Source organism: Malaclemys terrapin, chromosome 9 (assembly GCF_027887155.1).
Source record: "Malaclemys terrapin pileata isolate rMalTer1 chromosome 9, rMalTer1.hap1, whole genome shotgun sequence".
NCBI classification, from domain to species: domain Eukaryota; kingdom Metazoa; phylum Chordata; order Testudines; family Emydidae; genus Malaclemys; species Malaclemys terrapin.
This window is the reverse complement of record NC_071513.1, coordinates 72,024,170-72,041,017: the sequence shown is the minus strand read 5'-3', so window position 1 is coordinate 72,041,017 and position 16,848 is coordinate 72,024,170. Positions and strand designations below refer to the sequence as shown.

At 41.3% G+C, this 16,848-nt stretch overlaps 1 protein-coding gene across 7 annotated transcripts in view; it reads left to right on the top strand.

The window, feature by feature from the left end:
- Positions 1 to 16,848, top strand: part of SPHKAP (SPHK1 interactor, AKAP domain containing) — a 110,997-nt gene that overhangs the window by 58,035 nt on the left and 36,114 nt on the right. The window lies entirely within an intron of this gene.

Here is a 16,848-nt window from a genome sequence, read left to right as displayed (position 1 = left end):
TTATGTACTGATCTTGCATGCATTTGCTTTCATAAGGAACTACCATCATATTTAACTGCTGTCTTTATATTAGCTTTGTACACTTGCTAAACATTTGTCAGCACTTTCTAACCAGTGCTACACCCATTCTTATAAAATGTTAGTAATCTTTTTTGTGGGGAAAGAAGAGACTGACACTAAACTTTGGGTTTTAACATCTGGCTTGGTTATCTGTTAATCTTCCTCCTGGAGCTGCCATCTTCTCTTATCCCCTGGGATCCACCCACATAACTTACCACACAGTAAAAATAATAGCAGTTCTTGCATACCTATCAGTGGAAGAATTGGGCATGTGGCCTGCCTCTGGCAATGCTATAAATACTGCTCCATAGAGCTGGGAGGTTTATGTGTAGCAGTGCAGCCAGTGTCCCCCTCAGGATCTTAAGATGTCACGTTCATAAAGCACCAAGATCTAGTTCCTTAAGAAATGGGAACCCTGATGTTACTTCCAAAACAAACCTCTTGCTCAGGTCTATGATAATTTGCTGCTATCATAACCACAGGGCTCACGATAACATAAATTACAGCGTGAGGTGAATAGAAATGTGTTAAACTAATTATTAACATATTTTATATACAGGATAGCAAAAGGGAGCAGATGGCATACATGGCATAAATATTTATTGGCATATTTTCTTTAAGTATAAATCATAAGTGACAATTAATTACATCAAAACCAAAAGGAATAAGCCTTAATGAGAAGAAAACAGTCACAGCTGTCGCTGAAGCTGTGAAATATGGAGAGAGAGGACTCTGGCTGATTCACAGATGCAGCCATGCCATTCAAATAAGGGCAGTCTTTAACAAAATGTATAAACCCACCAAAATATCTGAGTTATGGACCTTCTAAAATATAATTGGGACCAAATTTCAGATGTATTTTTTCCATCAGCTCTTGCCAAAGTGCACTAAGCCCTCTTAGTATCATAAACACATGTTTTGAAGGGATTTAAGTTTGAGGGGAAGAAAGCAGCTATTGAAGGCCATATCCTGGGCCCAGTTCACGTGAACTGGAGGGAATCAGAAGACTCAGGAGGTCATGGAAGTCATCTGTGCTCTGGGCTGACTGCTCCTGGTGATAGTCAGCTACAGTTTGCAAGGGGAACCACTGAAACCTTCATCTGCTCCATTGGCAGCACTTGTGGAGCTACATGGGGTCAGGGGAGGGGATCTCAAGTAAATGAGCTTCCTGAACACTGTATGCAGACCCTCCCCCATCTCCCTTCAGGGAGAGAGGTTATTCCACATTCCTATTGATTGATTGCAGAGAGCAAGTATTCAAACTGACAACCCTCTTGCTTCTGATTGGCTGAGCATTTACAGTTATCAGGTGAGTGGGTTGTTTTGGGCTATGTGGCCCATTCAGTCAACACATACCACTTTTGTGTTCTTAATGTGGTAACTATGTTACATACTGGCCACGTATGTCCAGCTCCCCTGTAGCTGGTGCAGAGGATAGCCACCAGCAGCTGCTCCCAACTGATAAGATACTCCTTGAATTCAAATGGTAGAGGTTTGTGCTTTCAGATTCAGTCCTTACTGACAACCTGCACAGGGTTGTTAGAAGTGGTGGTTCATTTTGGAGATCTCCACTATTGAGGATCTAAATTACTGAGGTGTGCAAAAGCTGTACATGTTATAGGACACTGCGGGGAGGGTAGAGACTTTTTAAAAAGCCACTGAACTGAAACCCTTACTCAAACATTTTGCATTAATTTGAAAGGTGTTGTTAACAATATAGAATCATGTCTCAGTGAGTTACTAAACTACAAGGGTAAATGGTTTGTACTGTACAGCACTCCGATCAAGCTCCATATAAGTGTCTGAAGGAGGGCGCTATTCTCTTCTCAGTGGGGATGTTTATTTTTCTATAGTTGCTATGTTTTAAATGAAGTTAAAGTGAAAAGAGAAATACAAAATGAAGAAAAGAGAATGTCCTTTACTGTTCTTTTGCTCCCTGTATCTATTGTCCTTGCAATAGTCCTCTGTCACAAGAATGTGAGCACAGCACAGGATGCCAGGAAATCATTAGTTCTAATCGCAATGCTTAACCTCTGTTTCTCCATTTGTACAAAGGAGATAATACCTATCCCACAGGCTACCGTGAGGATTAGTTAGTTCATGTTTGTGTTTCACCTTGAAGATACACAGCACTAAGTATTGTTTTTACATCAGCAACAAAACAAACAAAAATCCCTTTCCACTCCTGGCCCAAACCAGAAGGATATTATTCAAGTAGTAGTTGCCCATCTCAAGATGAATCTGACTGTATATCAGATGACAAGAACAGGAGTACTTGTGGCACCTTAGAGACTAACAAATTTATTAGAGCATAAGCTTTCGTGGACTACAACCCACTTCTTCGGATGCATATAGAGTGAAACATATATTGAGGAGAAATATATACACACATACAGAGAGCATGAACAGGTGGGAGTTGTCTTACCAACTCTGAGAGGCCAATTAAGTAAGAGGAAAAAAAAACTTTTGAAGTGATAATCAAGGTAGCTCAGTACAGACAGTTTGATAAGAAGCAAGTGTGAGAATACTTACAAGGGGAGATTGATAAGAAGCAAGTGTGAGAATAGAATCCAACTGTCTGTACTGAGCTACCTTGATTATCACTTCAAAAGTTTTTTTTTCCTCTTACTTAATTGGCCTCTCAGAGTTGGTAAGACAACTCCCACCTGTTCATGCTCTCTGTATGTGTGTATATATTTCTCCTCAATATATGTTTCACTCTATATGCATCCGAAGAAGTGGGTTGTAGTCCACGAAAGCTTATGCTCTAATAAATTTGTTAGTCTCTAAGGTGCCACAAGTACTCCTGTTCTTTTTGAGGATACAGACTAACACGGCTGCTACCCTGAAATATATCAGATGAGTGAGGCAGAGAAATAAGATCGGTCCATTGACATTAATGAGTTATACATGCACAGTGACCAGAATGAGACTAGCCTGGGTATTTGAGAACCTGATTGGGCTAACAGATTATTTATATGGCCCCAAGCTAACAAAGATTGAGGTAGAGGAAAAGGAAAGTGAGTGTCTAATTACCCTCTTCTGGGAGTGAGAGTGGAAAGTAATTGTCACTTTTTCCTCAGCTATCCACAGGACTGGAGAAAAGGAAGGATCAGGATAACCTAGAAGTTGCTGTGTCCCCACAGGGCTCTGCATCTCTGCTTATATTGCTTGGACTTTAAGGTCAACACTGAATTCTGCTGTTGATAGTGGAGACTTCATGCAAACTAGTGAACTCCATTGACTATAGTGGAGATGCTCATGATTTACATTAGTACAAGTGAGAGCTAAGTAAGGCCAGAGAGGTACCCACTACAAGTATGTACTAGACATAGAGATGGCCAAAAAGCAAGAATTCCACTGTGTGAAAAATTGAGGTTCCAGAATTATTTTTTTGTTCCACACTGAAATGAAACTATGGCCTTTGCAAAATTGGTGAAAAACCAGGCAAGAAAGGATAGTCAGTTGCATGGTGGTTAGGATGCTCACATGAGCAAGTCCATGATCTGAATCAGGCAGTGTAGGAACATGAACCTGGGTCTCTCACATCCCCAGTGAGCACCCTGACCTCCAGGCTATTGACCCACATCTCTCTTCTCTCCCCCATGACTTCTCCCAACGGATAAGGCAAAAGCATTCTTCATATTTCCACCTCTCTCATCCTGCATCCACTTCTTTAGCAAATCAAACACCTTCTGCCCAACGTTCTCATTTCTACATTTTACAGTTGGTTTCTCTGCCAAAGGCATGCTGGCAAGTATGGAGGTTAAACACAAGCAGCACTACATTTAAATTTGTATGGATAATTAGTTCAAATACCTTCCAAAAGCAAGTCATTTTTATTCTGTGTAAATAACATGCTATTCCAAATACCTCACTTGCTACACTCAGTTTCACATCTCCTTTAATCATTAACTATTAAGAAACAAGTTCTGCCATGTGTGGGGTGAGCAGGGGTGCTTAGTGGAGTTGGGCCCTACAATGCTACTGTCATCAATACCTAGTCATAACTCTTAATGACATTAATGGGAGTGATGAGAATCAATGTCAGGAAAATCAGCCTAAATGCTGCCAAAATTAAGATTATGACAAAAGATGAGACATCTAAAGGCAAATAATTTTTTCATTTCTGAGTTGCCTTCTGCCAAGAATCTCCAAGCACTTTACAAAGATTACTGTGTTAATCCTCATAACAACCGGTGAAGTAGGGAGGCATTATCTCTAGCATTATCTACAGATGGGAACACTGAGGCACAGTGATTATGGGAACACTGAGATTATGTGATTTACACACACACACGCCACAAGATGGCTCAGCAAATCAGTAGTAGAGCAGGGAACAGAACCCAGAGTTCCTGAATGCAAGCCTCATGCTTTGAATACTATCCAGTGCTACTGCTGAGATGGAACCGCATGGACATAGGGGAAAAGCAAACATTATTAATCAAGAAGATCAGGTGAAAATTTCCCAAAAGATTTCCTTTTACACTGAATATATTTGAGTTGGCAATTTATGTCAGGTACAATCAAGGTCTGTCTCAAAACACCAACGGGAAATGTACTTTTTCTTTATACCAGCCTGCTGAAATGTCACAAGCCTCACCTCCTCAGCATGAAGACATTCATAAGAAATTAAGTTAAAAAGATCATCCCTTGAAAAGGAAGAATTGAATGGGGGAGAGCAATGTGTTAACCATTATCAAACTGTGGCGGTGGGGGAAGCCAGACATAATGAAACAGACATCAATTCTGTTACTCTGTTCTGGTTCTGTACTTCAGTGATCTATTGGCTGCAAAAATAAGCTTCTGTCTGGTAACAGTCTGTAATCAAACACATATGTACACATGCCCAATAAGAGGTGTAGATACAGCATAAGTAGGACAATGGGGAAGAAGATGTTACTATTGAAACCTAGCAGCCTCTCTGCAGAAAAAGCCAGCAGCAGAACTTCTCCCCATGACTGTGCTTCAAATAAACCAATGCAGTATTTCAGGGTGGTATAAAACTGGGCTTTTCTCGCTCTTTAAACTAAAGATGCGTATAACAAGAGTGCTCAGAACAAATATAGCACCCTTCAGTCAGGAATCAGCATACTCTACAAAGCTGGCTGTTATCATTCCCATTTTACAGACATGGCAGTGATGCCCAAAGGTCACTACAGCAAGTCCCTGGCAGAGTTAGGAACAGAAGCCACAACTCCTGGTTCTCCCAATCCATTCTCTAAATACTAGGGTAGGCTGCCCACTCCCGTCGCCGCCCTTTCAATACTGTCAATTATAATGAGTCCTCTATCTCCCAGATAATGTCCAGCTAACCATCACAATTTGCATTGCTTTGGCTGGCTCATAACCCCAATCTAGTTTACAATTGACAGAGGACTGCTACCGAACAGTATATAGTGGCTCTGACCAGTGGATAGGGCACTGGCTTAGGAGTTAGTAGACTCAAGTTCTCTTCTTGGCTTTCATACGGACAACCTGTGGGACATTAGGCAAGTAATTTCACTTCTGCACTTCAATTCCCTCCTCTATAAAATGGGGCTGGTACCATTCTTTGTAAGGCATCTTGAAATCTCTGGATGAAAAAATATTTAAGGGCTAGGTATCATTAAATGTAAAGTTTTCAGATGGGGGGAAATGAATGAACACAGTTTGCCAGGAATACAGAGATGTAGACTGCTTTCCTGAAATCATAAGTGCTAGAATCATAAAGTACTTCCTGGAGAATCTAATCCCTCTTGCTGTACGAGTGCAGGGCAGTCCTCTGCCCCAACTGCTTAAATGTTTACAGTATGGAGCCTGGCCTCAGATGTCAGCAACATAGCCTCTGCTTGAAGCTGGGCATACATAGCTTGATACAAAATCTTGCCCTGTTTGGTCTGGCCAGCTTTTAAACCTCTACAGATCTTGCATATACAAAGTACTGTTTTTGTCATTTTATACATGAGATTCATTACTACTATCCACGCGTTGTCTGTTTTATGGCTATATTATATGTAGACAGTATCTTCTAGTTCAGCTACTTCTCGTGCTTATCTTATTAAGAAGCTATCACCGTCTACCAAGAGAGGTGCTTGAAAAGTGCTTTGTTTTGAAAATCTCAATAAGAGATTAATAAGAAGATACGCTTCCTTCCAGATAAATATGAATTCAATTAATATATTACCTCACGTAAACACCATGGTTTTGGCCTAATAATTTCAGGCTTTTGCTATAGCAGTGCAAAAATAAATCTAAGTAATGGGAACTGCAGATAAAGAAAAAAGATTAATTTCAAAGTGCAGGCATGCCTCCCTTCCTAATTATGCAGTGGCATTTAGGGTTTTGAGAGCATATATTTAAGACGTCAAATTAACTGAATTGATGAATCTTTCTATTGCGGCTGAACAACGAGTTCTACGAGCATTGGAGTGCTGGTGATTCAGGATTTCATTTTCAGACAAATGTATGAGATCAGAGAGGTGCCTTTTTCCATTCCTTTGCAAATCCACTGAAATCTGGCCAAGATATAAGCCTCTGGAAATAGTCACTGCTTGCCCATGCTCAGCAGAAGTTTGTTACTAAATTCTCCAAAGACTCCATCTGTGCTCAGCAGGGTTCCAAAGCCTAGGGCAGAATAAGACTTTTCCAGGCAATTGGATAGGGAGACAGTTTCTCCTATACCCCCTTCTTGTACCCAGGAGTAAGCAGCCTGGCCCCAGCACAGAGGAATGAGGAAGAGCCAGGGACAGGCTGGGGTGAGGGACTGTAATTCTGCTTTCCCAATTTTTTGGGTGCTTGATTTTGCACCCTTATTCTTGTTTGTATGTAATAGTGAACATTTATCTTACAATGAGCCCAGACAAAGCCCTCAGACTTCCAGGTTTTCATGGGTTTTTCCTTTTTAGGTTTCTGCCTCCATTCTTTCAGAGAAAGGAGCCCGCCTGTTTTTATACACTTGCCATTCAAGGCTCACACTCTAGCCAATCTCTTATTTTCTTTAAAAAGAGGACTTGTCCTAAACAAAGCATGCATAGAACCCAGTCCTGCAGCCCCTTTTCCTTGGCGTAGGAAGCTGAATAATTTGTCTCACAGTAGCCCCATAGTAGTGTTGAGGCTCCTTCCCTGTTTTTTCAGCTCTTCCCTCTTAACTGGAAATCCCAGCATATGACCCTGAAAAGCTGCAGCTGATAAATCTATTTATTTGTATTCTTGTAGGAGTGAGTTGAAGAGTTAAATGTTGTTGTTTGGTTTTCCTGGAGGAAAAGATGTTGTGGTGCCACCTACACATTGTATTCTCTTATTCCAAATCTGTGTCACCCTAAAAATTAAGAAAGCAGAATATAAACCATTAGTGTCAGGAAGCCATCAGTGGTCCCCATATTGGTACCATATTGGTTCTCAACCTTTAGGGAACTGTACCAGTGTAGTCTACTGCAACTACCATTTCCCATTCATTTCTACATGTTGTAGCCCACAATGAAGACTTCTAAGTAGGGCTGTTGATTAATCGCAGTTAACTCACACGATTAACTCAAAAAAATTAATTGTGATTAATTGCACTGTTAAACAATAGAATACCAATTGAAATGTATTAAATATTTGTGGATGTTTTCTACATTTTCAAATATATTGATTTCAATTACAACACAGAATACAAAGAGTACAGTGCTCACTTAATATTTTTTATTACAAATATTTGCACTGTAAAAATGATAAACAAAATAAATAGTATTTTTCAGTTCACCTCATACAAGTACAGTAGTGCAATCTCTTTATCATGAAAGTGCAACTTACAAATGTAGTATTTTTTGTTACATAACCACACTAAAAAAAAAATCAATGTAAAACGTTAGAGCCTACAAGTCCACTCATACATCTTGTTCAGCCCATTGCTAAAAGAAACAAGTTTGTTTACATTTACAGGAGATAATGCTGCCCACTTCTTAATTACAATGTCACCTGAAAGTGAGAACAGGCATTTGATTTCTTTTGTTTGTTTGTTTTTTACAGTGCAAATATTTGTAATAAAAAATAAATATTAAGTGAGCACTGTATAGTTTGTATTCTGTGTTGTAATTGAAATCAATATATTTGAAAATGTAGAAAACATCCAAAAATATTTAAATAAATGGTATTCTATCATTAATCATGCGATTAATTTTTTTAATCGCTTGTCAGCCCTACTTCTAAGTTCAGTGGCCAAGGCTTCTGAGCATCCCAACTTCACAGTGAGTGAGAGAATACAAAATTGAATAGGAGATGCACATCAGTGTTATGTTAGGAAGGAGAAGCAGCTTGGAGTATCAGTTCTGGAAGTCTAAAGTGTACTTGTAACTGCATTAACACCACTGGGAAGTACTACTATATAGAAGAAGTGCGACTGGGACTCTTGTTTGCTTTGATTTTAAAAAATAACTTTTCTGAGATAGTCACACTTTAACTTTGGATGCAAAGGCACAAGTATAATGCAGCACCTCATGTTTCCATCCTGCTGAAGTATGTGTTTATGCTTTGTTGCCACTTACGCATGCACTCTGTAGAACCAAAAGAGTTGGAGCTTGAGGTTATTCAACATCCCTGCCTGCCAGCGTGATGGAATGTTTTCTCTTGACATCTTTGTTTAGTGAAGTCATTTGCATAAAATTAGGCTTAACATTTATTCCGTCATTCTTCTGAGTTGTAAAAATGCCATTAGTGCACTGTAAAACTATTTAGCATGCACAGATAAGGGGGATGGATTTAAATACTTATATTTTTAATGATCTTCCTTTGCCTCTCCATGACTGTTGCTGAGGTTTTTTATTTGTAGTAAATTATAGTTTAATTTATTTATAATAGTTTAGAGCAGCACTACATAATCATTGACAGGTCAGAATCTATGACATTTTCTTAATATATTTGAACTCAAAGAGGGAAGTTTCAAAAATTTCCACAAAATCTTCCTGCTGTTTTTTCAGCCATATGGAAGCATTTTAAATTTTGGACACATTTGCATGAAGTCCCCTGGATGGTTAACTTATTGTAGATCAGATCTGCCAAGAGTCTTAATGTTTGTGTTCTAGGATGAGGGGGGAACCATAGTGCCATAGAGATCAGGGGAGCCAAGAGGACCCTCAACGGATCTGAGATTTAAACTGTTTCCTGCTCATTCTGTAGAGGAGCCAGCTCCTGTGTGACCCCAACACACTATGAAACAATCAGAGGAAGACAAAAAAAGTTTCCAGCACATGGGTTTTTCCATGGCAACAGTCTGGCCCTTTTTTTAGTGTAAGCCTCTGTATAACTAGGAAGAGGAAGATGTTTGGAGATAAAATTAATGTTAAAGTTAAGTGGTCGCATCTTCTTTTGCGCCAGCATTGGTTTAGTTCAGCCAACATCATATTGAGAGTGGCCCTGGAATGAGATTTACTGGTTTTGTTCAACATCATAGATAAATTATTTAGTCTTCAGAGACTGCACTTGACATTTAAATGGTTACAGAAGAAAGTCAGTAGGTAGAAGGCCCGCAATTGAGTCATTTGAGCAGAAATGGGTAATACAGACATAAGCTTTTAGAAAGAATTATAATAACATGATAACCGAGTTTCAGTAATAAGTCAGAAATAATAAAAGAAGAAACAAAATTGAATACTGAAAGCTTATCAGAAGCATCCCATGAAAGAGTGGACATATGGAGATAGGTGAGCTGGTGCTAATCAAATGAATAGTACATTTGGTTTCAATTGTTTTCTGTAAGAATTTTCTTGTCTTCATTCCTGACTGCATTATTTTAATAAAAAACAGTGTTTGACTGTCCATGCCTGACCTAGATAGCATTTTACTTCTATAATGCTAGCCAGATGTACATAAAAAAATAAGTTGTTTCTTGCAGTTGCCATGGGTATGATCCATCCAAAGCTCATTGAATTAGAAAAGCTCCCTTTGAAATCACTCCAATTTAAATCAATGGGCTTTGAGTCAAGCCTCAGGTTGCTAGGGCTCCAATCCTGCAACTTCTAGAACAGGAATGGACTGAGACACAGAGCCTCATTGACCCACAGTGGAGTCCTAATTGGTGCTGCTGGGCACAGAAATAATGAGTAACCAGTACTGCCAATTCTGATTTTATGATTTTTGGAGTATTTTTTACCTGTCTCATGAAAACATGATGAAAGGCTGATAACTCACCAGGTTTCCCTTATTCAAAATTGTCACCATCTCCTATTACTGTCAGTGGGGCTGAAGCCAGCAAGGCCACCATTCCCTTACTATCTATCTGCATGTGGAAGTGAGGCCGCCCTTGATAAAGTTGGCTGCCACATCCCACTGAGATTGAAGCCATGCCCACAGGCAAAATGGCTGCCACGCTATAATGGGGAGGAGGGCTAGTCAGGACCCAGGGACTAAGAGGAGCAATAGAGATGCTATGAAAAGCAGATGGGGAGAATGAGGGTGAGCAGGAGGCAGATTTAGAATTTTCAAGGGAATGGGATGCAGAGGGATGTGGAGGGCAGGAGGGAGGCTGAGGGGTGGAAGATGGAGGGGATAGCATGGCATCTCCCCCAGCCTAGGGGTAGTGGTAGATACAGGGAGTCCCTTCTGAGCAGCCAGGGGAAGGCAATGTTGTCAACGCTAATTAATTGATCATGAGTCATGGGATTTTGGCACCTGTAGGAGGAGCTCTAGTGATAATGGAAGAAGCTCCTCCAGTCCCTTGGTTTTCAGTACATGGGCAGAGCTCTGTACAAGAGCCTTGGGACTGAGGAAACAGATCAGCCCTGACTTCATGTATGGCCCTAGAGCACAAAGAGGGTCCTGGGGCAGTAGTAGGTGGAGACGTGTTGCTGTTGGGTCAAGACAGTAATAGGTAATGAATGACAGTTCCTCCTTTTCAGGGATAAGGAGAGAGCAAGGGGAGTTAGGCGGGGGGGTGCAGCCAGGAAGATTCATGCATTTTTATGTGCATTAAAGGTCAACTTTTCAACCTGAAATCACACACACACACTACTACAATAGAGAGGAGTTGTAAAGTCAAAAGATTCAAATAATATTTTTTAGTGGTTTTTTTTTATATATTTTTTGGGTGGGGGTCAAATCTTGTTATTTTCTCTCTCTTGAGTTTGGCAATACTGAGCAACTGTTTCAATCATATTCCTAGATTTATCTATGTGGTAATGTCGACATAAGGCATTAATTTTGAAAGCTTTGCTTTTGTTGGAGGTTGTGGTGAACTAAGCAAGACCACAAATCCCCCAGTAAGATCTATATGGGTAGGCCCTTATGCCTGTTCATATAGGCACAGTCAGTATTGCCAACCCCAAATGTTAAAAAAATAAATAAATCAGGAGATTAACTTAAAAATCATACCTTTTAGGTTTGTATTTACCTTTGTATTTGTCTTTTTTCTTTTTCTTTTAAGCCTTAAGAGTACACTCATGTTACATTTTAAAGCTCTTCTCCACAATCATGAAGGCTAGAATTTTGTTTTGTAATGAAAGCTGAAATTCTCATGTAATCACATGTCTCCAGAAGCTGGAGCTTTAAGAAAATACATTGAATACAAGAATCACTCTAAAAAAGTCACAAGAGTTAGCAGCACTGCCTAGGGGTCCATGCAGGAAGGCATGTACTGTCTGTTAGGTCCCTGAGTGTTTGGCATCTAAATTTTACTTTAAATTGGCAGAAATCTCTCAAGTAAAAAAATGCAAGTTTCTATTTGGAAGTTTTGTGAATCAGCATTTTGATGGCCATCAAAACAACTGACCCTGCCATAGAGACATAAAAAACAGATGGCTGCATTGTTAGAAGCAGCTGAAAAAGGCATTTTATTCTAGTCTCACAGAAGTCAGAAATATGTAGATGTAGTTGACCATTTTCAAAGACACAAAGCTTAAACCAAATTTCTGGGAAAAGTTTGCCATATTGCTTTTCCTTTAATATTTCCTATGGGTATATTTTGCTCTGTCTCAAAGATATATAAAGTGAATTTTTTTCCCCTTAGGCTTTAGCTGACTTCAGCTCCCACAGGAGACTGACATGCAGCTGTATATTTATATCATCCTACTGAGTGAAGGCTTTGAGAAGTTATATTTGGTTATTGTGCTATGGGGAAATTATGGTGATTTAAACCATCTTTCCTAAAGACAGATGGAGATTCTGATCGGTAGTAAGTCCATTGTTATTCCATATTTGCACTAGCAAAACCAGATCAGAATGTGGTTCAATATTCTGAAAATTGCTATCACATGAGAATGTTATTCCTGAGGACAAAAATGAATGAGGAGAGACACTATATGAGATTGTTTTAAAATATTTTTGACTCCATTAAAAATCTTTACAAGTGACTTTGCAAGTAATTAAAGTGATCATGGAATTACATATTCCCTACAACCATAACTTTACAGTTTTGCTTTTACAAGTAGATAAAACCTTTAGTGGTTAGCACTAGAATACTTCATAACACATCAGAAATCATAATAAGCTTTCTAGAATCAGCAATTCTCCCTACAGTACAATATGGAAGAATATGGGGAGAATACACATGGGTAATCTTCAGTTACTAATAATCTTAGCACGACGTGCTTCCCTGAACAATTACAATAACATTAATGCCTACCACAAGGTCCATGCTTCATAGTGCACAATGAGCAAGAAAAGGTACAAACAATGTACTCATTGAACATTAAAAGGTGTCATAATTGCATCATCATGGCTAGGGCACAGCTGAAAAGTCCAACCCATACTTCTCTAATCCTGTCACCCATGTAGACTTCCTTCCCACTCCATATGCTGGACTTCTAGAAGAGTAAAACACCAGTTGGAAGACCTTTAAAATGCACACAATAATTGCTTACCAGCAGCACAGGAGTTCTCCAGTGACGACATAGTAGTAGCTGGCCGCTCCACACCATGGAGTTGCAGTCACAGGCTTAATTTCCCCCCTTCTCAATGGCGTTTCCAGGCTGGTAGAGTGATTTTGGGTTTAACTATTTGGCCAAACGCATTAAGAGACCTCCCCTTTCAAGGTAAGCAGAATTCCAAACACAAAACAACCGTCAGCCTTTCCCTAGGCTCAATAGTCCATCAGCCCCCCATAAGCCAAACAGTCATGGGCCTACCCAGCTCAGATAGCTTAACTAGCGCTTTCCCCAGGTTCTATGTTCTATCTGCTCCCAGGCATTTTCCACAGCTCCTCCTGGGTCTGGGGCTGAGTGCTTCTCTCACCTCTCTGGGTGGAGAGCCTTACATCAGTTCGGGGGAGGGGGGGTGATCCTTTCCTCAGCAATCCCCCACATTTTCACACCTAGACTGATGAAAGGCTGCCATTTATATGTCCCAGAGGGCCTGGCTCTTAGTTACCTGCTCTCTCAGTCATGTGATTGGAAGAGAGCGGGAGGGAACCAGGCATAGGCCAGAGCTGGGACTTTAACCCCTTAAAAGCCCAGCTTATTCTGTTAGAGACAGCATTTACATATTAGCAGTCAAGCATATTTATAAAAGTCTCCCTTTGTAGGTTGGTACTATGGGTGAAAATCACCTGCATAGAGAGGGCCCACAGGTCATATGCATCAATTAAGCCTAACTAAGGGCTTAATTGGAACTTAACAGGCTTCATGCTGACCTTCTGCACAGGTGAATTTCAGATTTCATATGTTTTATAAGTTTCTATACTGGCTCTGCTGCAATAAGTTACACATTGTGCACAGTGTCCTTAGAGGCAGTGAAAATGTAAATACACTGCACCTGGAGAGAGACTTTCACTCTGCTGGGAAGGTAATACATAGTTAAAGTCCAAGGTACATACAACCTGGGTTTTTTTAATTATTATTTTTATTTCATAGGAAGCTCTACATCTTTTTGCCAAAAGTGACAAATACAGTAACTCCTCACTTAACGTTGTACTTATGTTCACGAAAAATGCAACTTTAAGTGAAACGATGTTAAACAACTCAAATTTTCCCATAAGATTTATGGTAAATGTGGGGGGGTTAGGTTTCAAGGAAATTGGGGGGGGGGGCAGAAAAAAGGCATTATATACTGTACTTTGCTGTGGTTGGGAAGTGTCCCTGGCTTACCCCACACAGGCACAGCCCAATGCAGGCAAGGACGCTAGGAAGCACCTTTGCAACAGCAGCGGCAGTTTCCCCGGAGAAGAACAGGTGCCGACTTTGCGGGGAATGCTCTTCCTGTCCCCGCTCCACTCCAGGCCCACCTTTTCCCACCCCCACTCCACCTCCTTTCCGGAGCACGCCACATCCCCGCTCCTTCCCCCCACCCCTCCAAAAGTCCTAAGCACCGCCAAACAGCTGTTTAGCAGCACTTAGGATTTTCTGGGAGGGAGGGGGAGGCTTGGAGATGTGTCGCTTCCCCGCTCCTCCCCCTTCCTCTCGGCGCTTCGTGCTTAGGACTTTCTGGGAGGGAGGGGGAGGAGTGGAGACCCGGCGCTTCCCCACTCCTTCCCCTCCCTCCCAGAAAGTCCTAAGCACCGCCAAACAGCTGTTTGACAGTGGGGGAAATGCTGGGAGGGAGGAGGAAGAGGCAGAGAAGAGGAACTGGTGCAATGTTCCCTTGTAAAGTTGCTGCTCTTCCACTGAACCTTACAAGCAGTGGACAGAGCAGGCAGCCAAATGACGTTATAAGGGAGCATTGCACAACTTTAAACGAGCATGTTCCCTAGTTGAGCAGCGATGTAACTTTGAAACAACGTTAAGTGAGGAGTTACTGTAACTGAAAAGAACCTCACAGTAGCATTCATGTATATCACCTCTCTGGCTTGTATATACAGTAATATACAAAAAAACTACATTACCATAAGAGAACATCAAGACAGCATAGTTAAGCCCCTAAAGCAATGGAACAGCAAAGTTACAATTTTCCGTGCAACTGGAACTCTGTCCCACCTCTCCTTGTGCATTAACAAGCTTTAAAAAATGATCATGTGCTATTAACCCCTACAGTCAGGGATTTCATGGGGGAAAAAGCATGTGTTCATGTAATTAACGACTATATTTTAATGCATATCCACAAGGAGGCTGAATTAAGGTTACACAAGCAACTGTATATCAGGCATTTCCTAATTTTCTGGTGCTTGCCTTTACAACCAAAATAACACTCTTGTTTTAAAGATTTTATTTATGTATTTTTCTAGCGTTTGAAAAGGAAAAAACAAAACATACTCTTTGTGTGCAATTGTAACAATTTCCATTGTGAAACATCAGCAGGTTTTGAATCCTGAATGTTCAGGATGGCAGCATGGACTGCTACCACTTAAGATACAGGACTAAGTACTTTAGCTAGTCGCAAGAGAAGGCTGTAATCCCTTGGGCTGGTGGGTGCAGTGTGCTGAAGATGGTTGGTGGGTGGGGTGAGGAGTTCAGCCTGTCTCAGTGAACGCTTGCTCTTCCCTTATAGGTTGGGAGAGCTTCAGCCCCATGTGTCACCCTGAAAAGGCCATTTAATGGGAGTGGGGAATCCAACCCTTCTCTCTTCCCCTTTCCCCCACAACTGCTAGGGCAGCTCCCAGGTTTTCCCAGTACAGTGTCAGCAGCAGCCAGAACAGCTGCAGTGTTGGTCATTGCATAAGCCTAACCTTAGAATGATTGTGTTTAGTTATTATTTTGGCAGGCTGCCAGAATTTTCCTTAGGAACACAAGTAACAGAAGGGAAATGGTGAGTTTTAACAATTTTTATCTCAGCAAATGCTGAATAGAATTTCATGGGACAAAAAAAGGCACTTCCTTAGCCCAAGGGATTTCCCTTTGCCAAATATCAAAGGTCTGCTGCAAACAACAGAGGTATTAGAGCTTCTTAAAGAAAAGGTCACAAAAATACCTTATAATGTAAAGTGCTAGGAAACCTAAATATAGGGGTTGCTACTAGGTCACCCTATCGTATATAATTAGGAAAAGGTTACATAATTTTAACAACAGGAGAAAACAAGAATTAATATACAAGGTAGAAGGATGAAGAGTGTCTGGTACAATATCTTTGTTAATATCAATCATTAAGCTTTTCTCTTTAGGGGGCATTAAGTACTGTCTATGTCAATTTTGGTTTATATACCCTGTAGCAGAACGATGAAGCAAATGTAGGCACTAATATGATTCTTATTTACTAAGCTGTTGGTTAATGTCAGCACCATAAAACACTCTGAAATTGTTTGAATGTGAAAATAAAAAGTGTTATGCTTATAGTGTTACACTAATAAAATAATACCAACAGGATCTTATATAGGGTTACCATTCGTCCGGATTCCCCCGGACATGTCCGGCTTTTTTGAGTTAAAAATAGCGTCCAGGGGGAATTTGTCAATGTCCAGACTTCCCCTCCTCCCCCCCCATACAGAGCGTGCGCGCGGCTTACAGAGCAGCCCGGGCTCCGACAGCCAGAGCCAGAGCCCTTCCTGCACTTCCCCCCTCCTCTCTCCTGAAACTTGACACCACTCCCCTCCACTCTCTCCCTCCCCCTCCCTCCCTGCATTCACAGATCGCCATTCGCCGTCTGGAGCTCCGAGCCTGCTCCCCTCCCCCGCTGTCGAGCGCGCTGCTCTGCAGCACAGTAAGGGGGCCGGGGGCCAGAGAAGCGGCAGGGAGGTTCTGGGGGGGGGGGGTAGTCAAGAGACAGGGAGCAGGGGGGAGGGTTGGATGGGTCAGGGAGTTCGGGGGGGGCTGTCTGGGGGTTGGGGGTGTAAGGTTTTGGGCAGTCAGGGTACAGGTGGGGGGGTCTCAGGAGGGGGCAGTTAGGGGACAAGGAACAGGGAGGCTTAGGTAGGGGGTGGGGTTCTGGAGGGCAGTTAGGAGCAGGGGTCCCAGGAGGGGGCAGTCAGGG